The 11,335-nt window shown below is 39.8% G+C and overlaps 1 long non-coding RNA gene across 1 annotated transcript in view; it reads left to right on the top strand.

The window, feature by feature from the left end:
* LOC104910118 overlaps positions 1-11,335 on the top strand; it is a 179,311-nt gene that overhangs the window by 37,437 nt on the left and 130,539 nt on the right. The window contains exon 2 of the long non-coding RNA XR_002113012.2: positions 6,914-7,333. This is a non-coding gene — a long non-coding RNA (uncharacterized LOC104910118). The remainder of the gene's footprint in view (positions 1-6,913; positions 7,334-11,335) is intronic.

The raw sequence follows: 11,335 nt of genomic DNA, 5'->3' as shown, positions 1-11,335 counted from the left end.
TTTCTTTTTCCCCCCCCTGTTCCCCCTGGAGATCCTTCCTCTGTGGAGTCTTTCCTTCAAACCTAGATCTTCAGATTCAGGTGAGTATTTCTTCTCTCTTTGTTTCTTTTCTATTTTGACCATGTTAATCTTTCCAGCTGTAACAGGCCTGGGATCATGCATGTCTTAATTGACTGTGGAAAAATGTATCCTAAAAAGCCATCTAACAGCATGTATAGTTATCATGTGCTCTCATATCTTATATCTACATATGCCTGTCGGTGTGTGTGTAAGATTTCTGTAACAGCAATCACGAAGCCTCATCAAGTGGGACATTTGGGGTCAATATCATCATTCAGATTCAGTGAAAATTCATTACGCTGTAATGTGGTCATTGTTAGTATAAATAGTTTTCTTTCAGATGTATTTCAAAGAGAATCACTGAAACAGTGAAGTGGTATGACCTAAACACAGAAAATATTGTGGTGGCAGAGTAAAAAGCAGCAGCAGAGGAAGCAGCAGTTAACATTTTGCTAACCCAGTTGCTCAGCCTAGTGAAGTCTGAATGGCAGAGCTCTCCTGTAATAGCACCCTTGTGTGATGTACATTAGTATTGCTGAGTGGTTTAGCCAGTGTGCTATTTCAGAGAAAGCTAGCAAGGATCTCTCGTAGCAACCAAGGGTGCAGTTTCACATTACACCTAATACAGTGTGACTGCAGGCTGCTAAGAATATGAGCAGTCCCCATCCATTACCCACAGCTGTAACTTCCCACACTCTTCCTTCCTCTTAGTCTAATGATTGTGTGGCCATAAGGCAAAATGGTTCAGTTTTTCGTCTGAGTGAAAACAAATCTTTATCTTTCTTTCTCTCTCTTTTTCTTTTTTTTTTTTCTCCCCCCTCTGGTGAATGGATATTTGTCAGATCAGCAAGCCAAGCCAATTCCATTTGCAGCTGTGTTACTACAGGATCCAGTGTAAGTGCAGGGGTGGGAACCTACAGCTGGGCCAGGAAGGTTGTTTGAAGTGGTCCCAGATGACATGCCAGATCTACCAGTTTAGGGAGGAATCAAGTTCAAACCTAGCCCGCAGCTATACCACAGTCAGGAGCTATCATTAGATGACATCAGATAAAGCTGTATTGTACTCAAGTTTAAGGTCAATATTATACTCTCTTCAGCAGATTTCCACATCAGGCTACTACATGCTTGTAGTGCTACATGCCTGTTTGTTTCCAGAGGATGTTCTCACATGAGAAGGCTTGTTATCATGTTCTTCATCCCCAAAAGGGACTGGAACACAGGCTTACTGCCTTTTTGAGTGAGGGTTCCAGTAATATTGTTTGTTTGGATGCTCGGATTCATCTGTGATCAATGAGTCACAGTGGCTTTGAGAAGTGGATATTTTTCACACAACCCAATTTTCCTACTTTTTAAAATGCAAAATAATTGAGATCATTGAAAAGACCTTTATCCTTTCAAATAAGGCTAGCTGTTGAATCAACTGGATTTAAGATCCAGTGCTTCTGTTTCAATATGAAGTTTTAAATACGACCTGAGCATGATAGGTTTCTTCTTAGTACTGTATGAAATTCTTGAGGTTGACAACTTAATACTAAGAAGGGGGAGAATATTTGTCGAAATTCAGAACACTTCAAGGAAGATGGCAAAACAGAAACGAGAACTGTGCAGGCAAAGGATCAAATTGGATGTCTAGTAGGAGGAAAGGAATATTCCCTTTTTATTAACTGGAAGAATGTAGGAGAATAGAAATTTAAAGAGGAAGCCTGTGGGAGAGGCAGGAATGGAATCTAGGCATTCTGAATGCTAGCCCAGAGGTTCATCTTTCCATTTCACTTGGAGGGCAGGGGAAGGTGAAAGAACAGGAAATAATCTTCAGTTTTAACATTCTGAGATTTCAAAATATTTCCCATTCCATACAAGCCAAAAGCTTCTGAATTTTATGTTTTTGTTTTTTTTTTAAATCTTGAAATCTTTCTTCTGGCCTACTGAATATTTAGTTACTTGCATGAAGTGAAACAGTTTCAGCAGGAAAGCCTGATCTCTGATTGCTTCTTTCTGCATCTTTGCTTGTAAAAGACTTGCTTTCAGGGCCTCTTGTGGTCTGTCACTTCTCACCATCTCTTAGGCTGTATTTAGAAATGTGACTGTGGTGTCATGATCATATGGCACAGACCATTACACAATACACTTGACTAGTATTGTCTTGATGTAAATCAGAGGTAGTACGAGCTTGGGACTTCTATATCTCACATTCTGTGCTGGAATTCGCATTACTAGATTGGATGCTACTCTAAGGTAAATGAATCTGTGCCTCTCAGTTAAAGATACGATGTGTTTTGTGTTGGCAAAACTAAAAGCAACCTCAGCTGCCCCAGTGAGGACTGTGCAAGAAGTTTCAGAGGAAAGTTTTGGATATACTATTTTAAAATGAGAAACTTAAACTAGAAGATGCCCAATGAGCAATGATAGTAAACATCTCTCTTCTTTTAATGAAGGAATACTGATACTGCGTGTAGGTCATGTGGAGTCAGAGTTGTCTAATTTACCAGAGTGAGGAGCTGTGCAGAATCCACATCCAGGCTGAGATACATAGAGAGCAAAAGACTGCACCCTATCCCTGTTGTGTGTCCATCAAGGAGAGAGTTGCCATTTAAGTGTTCCTTCACTTCAGTGGAATCATAGCTGTTTAAGGGTGTGAAATATCTGAACAAGAAAGGTATGCAATACAAATTATTCTATGCAGAAATAAAATTTAGCTTGTCACTGCCTCTGCGTGTTGTCCTTCTACAGTTGCTGTTCATGCCATCCCAAAACAAAACACCTAAAATTACGTATTTTTACACTTCCTCAGTAGCTGAATCCTGCCACTGACTTCAGCTGAAGTAATTTTGAATTCATGACTACATTTCAGATGTTAGGGGACCACCAAGTGTTGTGGAAGTGCATCACTGCTCAGGCAGGAGCTTTATGGAGAAGATGGGATGATTTGCAGATGTCATTGCTCCCTGTCTTCTATTCAGGGCACGGTACTGAAAAAAATATCCTGTCTGTCCTCCTACCCTCTCAGCCCCTGACCAAAAAAAATACCCCCTGATCTTCACACAGCATTGCACACAGTGCCTGTGCTATCAGACATGGCTGCTGCAGGGTGAAAGAAAACACAAAATAACAAAAGTAACCTCCGTTACTGGAATAGACTTTGAGTAAACACCATCCACGTATCAAAAAAGCAGACCTCTAACATCTTCCACAGAAGCAAGGATTTGAATGGCTAAATCTGATGGAAGTATTTAATGAGCAAGGTCACTGGCCTAAAACAGCAAGAAGAGTGGAAAATCTCACACTGAGGAACAAAGCTGCAAAATAAATTAAGATTTGATGAAGAATAAAACCAGCAGTGAATTATAGAGGAAAAACAATGAAAGAAAAGTAAGAGAGTGAGGAGAGGAAGTTCACAGGAGTTGTAGAGAAGGGGGTTTCTTTAAACTTTAGGCAAGAAATTAACTTCTTCATGCAAATGGAAACAAATCCAGCAATCACTGTACATGGTGCCCAGAAAGCTCTCTGTGCCCTGCCAACAGATTCGTAATATGAAAATGGTGCTCTTCAAAAGGGATAAGATTCTGAAGAGGGCTGTAGGCTTTTTGGGGGGGAGGAGGAGGTGAAGCAGCTGTTTTTCAGTATCCATCACTGGCTACTTTAAGGGAAAAGGAAGAAGTGAGCAGTACTGAGGCCTGCTTTAGAACAGTAAATACAGCATACAGGGGTTTCCTTTCAAATGCCTTTTTATGTATCAAAGAGATATCATAAAAACGAAGAGATTAAATCCCTGAAGAAGTGATTGCAGTTGGAGAACAGTCTAGAAATACAGCCTGAGTCCTATGTAAAACTGGAAGTACACCATCGATATCAGATGGCAAACTCTTGTGGCCAAGAAAGATGAAATTAAAGGACAGGGGCAAGACAGCAAATACGTCAAAATGTGAGTATTCAAGAGGATTTGATTAGCAGTTAAAAATAACATGATGGAAAGAGTAAGGAATGGAAGGAAAGAGTAAGGAACATCACTGAAAATAATAAAGCGTACTTGAACTCCTGAAAATAGTTATATAAAAGAAAGTGTGTCATGAGGCTGAAACAAAAACCCAGGGAAAAAGAAGATAGAGTTATAGCACAGAAATGAGCCAGGATGGCAGCCTTTGACAAATGTATCACTGGGCCACAGATTTGCCTACATTGCCTGTCAAGAACCTTCCACTGCTCCCCTGAGGAGGGCTTAACAACCCCTCTCCAGAAGAGGACCCAGGGAATCAAATTTTTTTATACCTTTTCTGCAGAAAGAAATATTTGGGGTTTCAAAAGGGTGACAAGGAGAAGTGATTACCCAGTCAGGAAGTGCTGATGAGGAAATAAGTTCTGACTAATTGTGATTTCTATAGGCAATTTTAGGGCTGTAATAAATAATAGGAGATGCTTTGGAACAAAAAAAAAAATGAAATAACAGTACATTGAGGCCTAGAAGTAAGCTAGATTTTTAATGCCTGCTATAAAGAGTGCAATTAGTTTTAGAATAAAATTCTTATAACTGTATATTCAACAATTTATAACTATTTGCAATGTCTGCGCTGAGAGAATACTTTGAAAATGGGGAAGAATAAAATAATATTGCTAGAATGGGAGAACCAAGGAAAACTAATTTCAAATGTTTTCTAAAGGCTCTGTTGTCCAGTGAACTTTACAAATGATAGAGTGATATACCTGCTGTTGTGCCATTACAAGAAAAATCTGTGTGAAAAGCATGGGAACTGATCCATTCCTCTTTGAGTGGGAGAGAGGTGTGGCTGTTTTATTGGCTTAATATATTCTGTTTGTCTTTATAATGGGTATGCTATATGGTTTGATGTCTGACTGTATCAGCTTCCCTCTGCATTCATAGCGATGATCAGATGGTCTGAATGCTCTCTAATGGAGCTGATCTGGGGAACAGTTTGCATTCAGCCACCTGATATGAATAGAGACTGGAGGAAGTCCCTTATGTGATCAATTAAAAGAACAGGAACTAAGGAGCAAGTTTTGGAGTATTTGGGAAAGAACAGTAAAAGCCATATAAAAAAAATGGCAAGGACTAACAAAGAAGTAAGAGGCGTCCTTGTCAGAAAGCTTCCTCCCGTTAGAAGTCCAGAATCCAAGATGAACTACGTTTAACAAAAGACTGTTTTGGAGAGCTGGGTTGTAAAGAAAGGAGTGGATATACCTTTAAAAGTCTAAGATGTGTAAGGTAGCAGTCTATGGTGATTTAAAGGCTGAGTTTTACAAAAGCTTTAAAGAGAGTTTTTACTCCTGTAGTAATAGGCATTTAACGTGATCAAGCCAGGAGGACGCGATGCTTCCCCCTGGGAAGGATGTGGGGAGAATTGCAACATGTAGAGGGAAGAGAAAGTACCGCAACTATTAGTTGTATTGAGCTGTAAATGGCAAAATGAAAATTTGCACTAAGATATTGGCAGATTGAGAAATGAGCAGAATACAAGCGATTACGTTACCAAGTACTTCTAGACTAATCTGTTAAGGTTGCTGTAGGTAAGTGGACTGAGTTCAGCAAAAGGAATGTCTGAAATGACTGTATACTATCGCAAAACAACGCTTCTCTGCACACCCAAAAAATTATTTGATCAAATAGAAGTGAATATATGGAAGTTGTGTTGTTAAAAAAAGCTTGGGGAATAAGTTACAGTTTTCCATTTTCTGCAGGAACTCTGTAACCTTGGAAAAGTGAATCGATCGTACCACAGATTGATTTAGTTTAACAAGAATTATGTAAAATAACCTGTACCAAAGTATGCATTCTTCTTATTGTACTTTGTGTTAGATCAGATTTTGCCCTGAAAATCAGTGAATATAAATGTAGTGAGGCAAAAATGAGGCTATATGCATCGAGAAGCAGAATCTGTAGTTTTGACTTTTAAATTGGAGGTACTCAAATTGATGACAATAATAAACAACCATCAAGTATATTCTCCTACTTCAGTAAGGCAATATCTGCAATACTAACCTTGTGCCCTATTGAACACAATCTGGCACAGCCTGGGTGTCCTGGTGGACGAGAAGCTGGACATGAGCCAGCAGTGTGTGCTTGCAGCCCGGAAGGCCAACTGTGTCCTAGGCTGCATTAAAAGAGGGGTGGCCAGCAGGGAGAAGGAGCTGATTGACCCCATCTGCTCAGCTCTTGTGAGGCCCCATCTGCAGTACTGCATCCAGGCCTGGGGCCCCCGGTACAGGAAGCATGGGGAGCTCTTGGAGCGGGTCCAGAGGAGGGCCACTAAGATGATCAGAGGGCTGGAGGTTCCTTCAACCTCTGAGGAAAGGTTGAAGGAACTGGGCTTGTTTAGCCTGGAGAAGAGAAGGCTTTGGGGAGACCTCATTGTGGCCTTCCAGTACTTGAAGGGAGCTTATAAACAGGAGGGAGAATGGCTGTTTACGAGGGTGGACAGTGACAGGACAAGGGGGAATGGTATTAAACTGAGACGGGAGGTTTAGGTTAGATGTTAGGAGGAAGTTTTTCACTCAGAGGGTGGTGAAGCACTGGAACAGGTTGCCCAAGGAGGTTGTGGATGCCCCATCCCTGGAAGCATTCAAGGCCAGGCTGGATGTGGCTCTGGGCAGCCTGGTCTGGTGGTTGGTGACCCTGCACATAGCAGGGGGTTGAAACTCGGTGATCACTGTGGTTCTTTTCAACCCAGGCCATTCTATGATTCTGTACTGTGCTGCTGACTGTCAAGCCATTGTCCTCAGGAGCTGGAATATTGCTGTGCAGGACATCGCTGGCTGCTCCAGCAGCATGGAAGTAGGTGGGTTAGGCCAGGCCGCATTTCCCTTGCATTTTCCTGACTTATGGCTCTCCCTTTTCTTCTAGGTAAGGCCATGGAAAGGGCCATAGCAGATCTAAGGTTGCAGAGCTTTCATGTGTGTTGCTGCTGGACATCTGAAGAAAATGGTAGAGGGAAAGGACTTTCCAGGGAATTAGTTGCTTTGTGTCCCAGCTGGAGGAAAAGAGGGAAGAAAGTCACTGCACACTCCTGTTGCTTGAGGAGACCCTTGGCCAGTCCACCACCTCTGGATTTCTACTGACCTCTTCTCCAGAAAGTGTAAAAATAATGATATTGCTCTTTTGAGGGAGAAGTATGATAGACTGGAATAACCTTGTGGCACTTGACTGAATATTGCCCTGAAGGAATTTGGATGCTGGATGGGACAAATTTCTAGAGAAGAGGCAAAGAAGAGGAACATACTGAGGAATACTGAGAAATAAAGGCTCACATTCCTGACTACTAAGGTAAGTAGAAGTTCTCTGTGCAGTTTGCCTACACTCTTTGATTATTATTGCCATTTTCTTTGTGTGTTTTTAAACTTTTTTTGCCCTGGGATGCTTATATCATATGAACTGCTTCTTACTACTCCCTTTCAAGACCTGTATTACCTTCAATTCCATATAATTTTTGTGAACTCTCTTCTGTTTAGCTATCATTGTGGGTTTTTTTGGTATTTTATTCTCCTAATGCTTTTTTTAATGTCAGCTCGCATTTCTTCTTTGCACCCTACGGAATGTTTCCTCTTGCAGTCTAACAGAGCCTGCTTAGGAAGGTAAGAAATAGCGGTGGTGAGTGATAGCAAAATGCAGTTAGCTGCAGTTATCCTGGGGAGTGGTAAAGGCTTGGGACTGTTCTATATTTGCAGACAAGCAGCTGAAGTACCAACTAGTCATACCCTTTAGAAAAAGATTGTGCACTACTGAGCAAAAACTATATAGGAGCCCGGCGATGTGGGACAGGTTCTTGGAATGGTTTCCTCTGGAAAAATTGATTGCTGGTGCACACTGTCTTCCATCCAAAGTATCCATGGCAATATAAAATATGTTGTAGGTTTAGTATGGAGAGAGAAGTTGAGGCTGGAGTGAAGAGTTTAAACAGAAAACCCACATTTTCAAATGCTGTATATGTAAAACAACTCATCTTTCACTCATTTCTATTGCAGAGGCTGCTGTTGCTTAGTTTGACTTTTTATTATTTGCTTTTATAATAACCTATATATTTACGAAGAATCAGTCCACATACAAGCCTCATTTAATGTCCATTTGCTACCATTTGCACCACATTTACAAAGGGAATGTGAAAACAAATGTGAGCCCTATGGAAAGCCTCGCTGAGCCTGTGTGTGATTGCAGCCGTATGTAACAGCTCATAAATGGTGTCGGCTAGAGACCAGGCTTAAGTACTACAGCACAGGAGCTTGTCATTTCCTTAACCAGATTGCAGCATCTGTATTTCCCTTGCCCTTTTCCTGGTGCTGTTAAGCCAGAGAATTCTTTCTAGAGCAGTCATCTTAAAAGCCAAATAGCTCCTTTGGAACAGTTCGTAATGCTGTCATCTTTAAAATATGTCATTGTGCTGGAAAACACTCTTTAAGAGCTGTAGTGTTGCTGGCTAGCATAGTACACTGAGATACAGAGGAAAATCAAAAGCAGTCTCCAACGCGGTTGCTGTCATAAATGCAGAAGTTCAGCAAATGAGAAATTGTTATGTCCTTAGCCAGCATGCTGAAACTTGCCACATCCCAGTCTGCCTGCATCTCCACAAACGTCTATTGGCTGTGTCAGCCCCTGCAGCTGGTATGCACCACTGAAGATAATACTATCATTTTCACACGTGTAGGTAAATACAAAGTGGGGCAGTGTGCCTGTGTTCATAATCCAGCCACAGGTCTCAAGGCTGAAGCCCTTTCTTCTGTTTAGAGATAGGAGCCTTGGATCTGAGGCATCACTCAACTGGCAAACATGAGCCTCAGAATACAAATGTCAGAAATAGCCTTCCATATAAACAACATTGGTTCCTTTTGGGAGTAACCATTCCTTCTTTGTTTAAGTCTCAACATGGTTCATGAAACCAGAGTACTAGAAGACACTCATAGCTGAGCAGTGTTGACCCACTGCAAGTGCCAAAAATGAGCAGTTACATATGTCTTCCTCACTAGAAACAATCATCTGGAAGACTGAAAACAAAGTAAAGAGAACAGGTAGCACATTTAAATTAGACCTTCATTCTCTGGTACACTGTTCAATAATGTTGTGCGTTTTCTCTACTACTTATATGATGCATACAAAACATATGCAAAGCACTTGAAGTATATGAAGGAGCTCGTATTAACCTCATTGGAGTGATTCTTGAGGTCTCGAGTGAAAAATGAATTTACTCTGTCAAGTTAGGGATAATAAGCACAACAGTGGTTTTTCTCTAAACAAATGTCCTGTGATAATCAGTAGCTATCATATGGTGATTGACTCCCAGTTTAGTGACAGATGCTTGCAATTTTATCAGGACTCTCCCTTTGAGCAGCTTGCAACACTTTCATGTAATGCTTTTCTTGTATCCATAGAAAAAATGCAAGCTCAGTTTTGTGATTTTTATGGCTGCATATAAACTCTGTTTTGCAGCCTTCTATATTGAAGTCTATTTACCATTCAGAAATTTCAGTAGGTCCAGTCCTGACAAAGAATGCAGGCACATTTACCAGTGTCCTCAATTCTAAAGTATGATTTAGTGATTATAAACACTGAAGAAAAATAAATGTATTTTATTTAAAATAAATTATTATACGTTTATTTAAATAAATGTATTTCTAGTTATAGAATTAAGCAGGGAAACTCCCCTTATTTAATCATTCCGTACACAGATGAGCATGTAGAATAATCACTAATTGACTGCTACACACAAAGTCAAGAGGATAGTACTACACATAAATTTCCTCTGAGTATTTGCATAAGGTCTTTCACATAATAGTCTTTAATATGGCTATGAAAAGTCGTAAGTCTTTCATTTTCATTCTATTGGTTGAATTGTTTTCTTTTTATTCTTATTGCTCTGATTCTTTTTCATCTATCACGTAGTGATTTTGAACCTGGTAAAGTCTGAATTTTGCTGTTTGCTTTTCTGAAATGTATCTATAGTTTCTGACATTTCATAAAGGTTGTATCTTCACTTTCAGTGATTAGGATGAAAAATATGGCTAGTAGACTGCCTTATGTGTATTATGGTGTCTGCTGAATAGCAAGTTTTCTTACATTGCTTTCCAATTCTCTCTAAAATCAGGATGCTGAGGTACATTAAAATATTTGTGGGTGAGGGAATCTTGCAGAGACTGGCTGAACTTCTTTGAACTTCAATTTAATGGTGTTTTGAGGTTAATGTAAAGGGTTGGGCTGGTTCTTGTATTATTTAGATAAACTTGTTTGTCTTTAACACAGCTCTCAAAACAGATGATTTCGCATCATATGATGACTATCTAAAATGATTTCAGGATGTCAGAGACTTAATTCTCTATGAAAACAGACGAATATGTGCTTGATGTTTTGAAGTGTGACTTTTAAAAACAATTTCATTTGAAAACGGGACACTACTTTTTCAAAGGATGAATTAATTTGTAATTGGAAAGATAATATTTCATGAGCCAAATTGATGTGTAGTATTGCAGATCCAAGAACCACAACTCAGAGACAGAACAGATAATCCTGGGATATGAGATAATAGAACAGGAGCAGATGTATGGCACCCTATGGGAGAAAATCACCCATTTGTAGCCAAAGTAGCACATGCATTTAAACTTTTTCTTGCTTTTTTTTTTCTTTTGCATTTTGATTACTCAACTCAGTTTCAAAACAGCCCTTAGCTCCTGCTTGACTAAACAAAGATGGAAGGTATGATAACATTTTATCAAAGACAGAGTTGTAACCACAGTGAGCAAATGTGAGAGATTGATGTTAGAAATTGTAGTTTAGAAGATGTAAGTATCTCTGAAGTTGAAAAGCAAGCAGACAAAGAGTTGTCACTGAAGAGAAATTGATAGCGTTCGTATTTTTGTTTCATCACTGTGGTCAGTCGGACCTTTTAACTACTTTCTTTTAGACTGTAGACAATGTTCTGAATTGTAAATGGCACCTGCTTTGCATCAATGTGGACGCAGGTTAAAATGTTATTGGTAAAATGAAAGGTTTTGCAGTTTTTATGATAAATTCTATCGTTCCTTCTTCATGTTATAATATTAAACTTAGCAAAAACAGGACCTATCCAGCAAATATTTACTCGTGCAAGCAGCTTGACATAGGTGACCATGTCCAGCTCTCTCACCCACTTAGAACTGCTGATACTCAGTTTACTCTGTATCAATTAAACAAGGAAATTGGAAAATTTCTTCAAGCTACGTACTTTTTAGGTGGGAAAATGCAAGAGACAAAAGATGTGCTTTCTCCTCACAAAAAAAAAAAGGAAAGGCAACATAGTTGCTC

This window comes from Meleagris gallopavo, chromosome 3 (assembly GCF_000146605.3).
Source record: "Meleagris gallopavo isolate NT-WF06-2002-E0010 breed Aviagen turkey brand Nicholas breeding stock chromosome 3, Turkey_5.1, whole genome shotgun sequence".
Classification (NCBI taxonomy): domain Eukaryota; kingdom Metazoa; phylum Chordata; class Aves; order Galliformes; family Phasianidae; genus Meleagris; species Meleagris gallopavo.
This window is presented reverse-complemented; position numbering and strand designations above follow the sequence as displayed.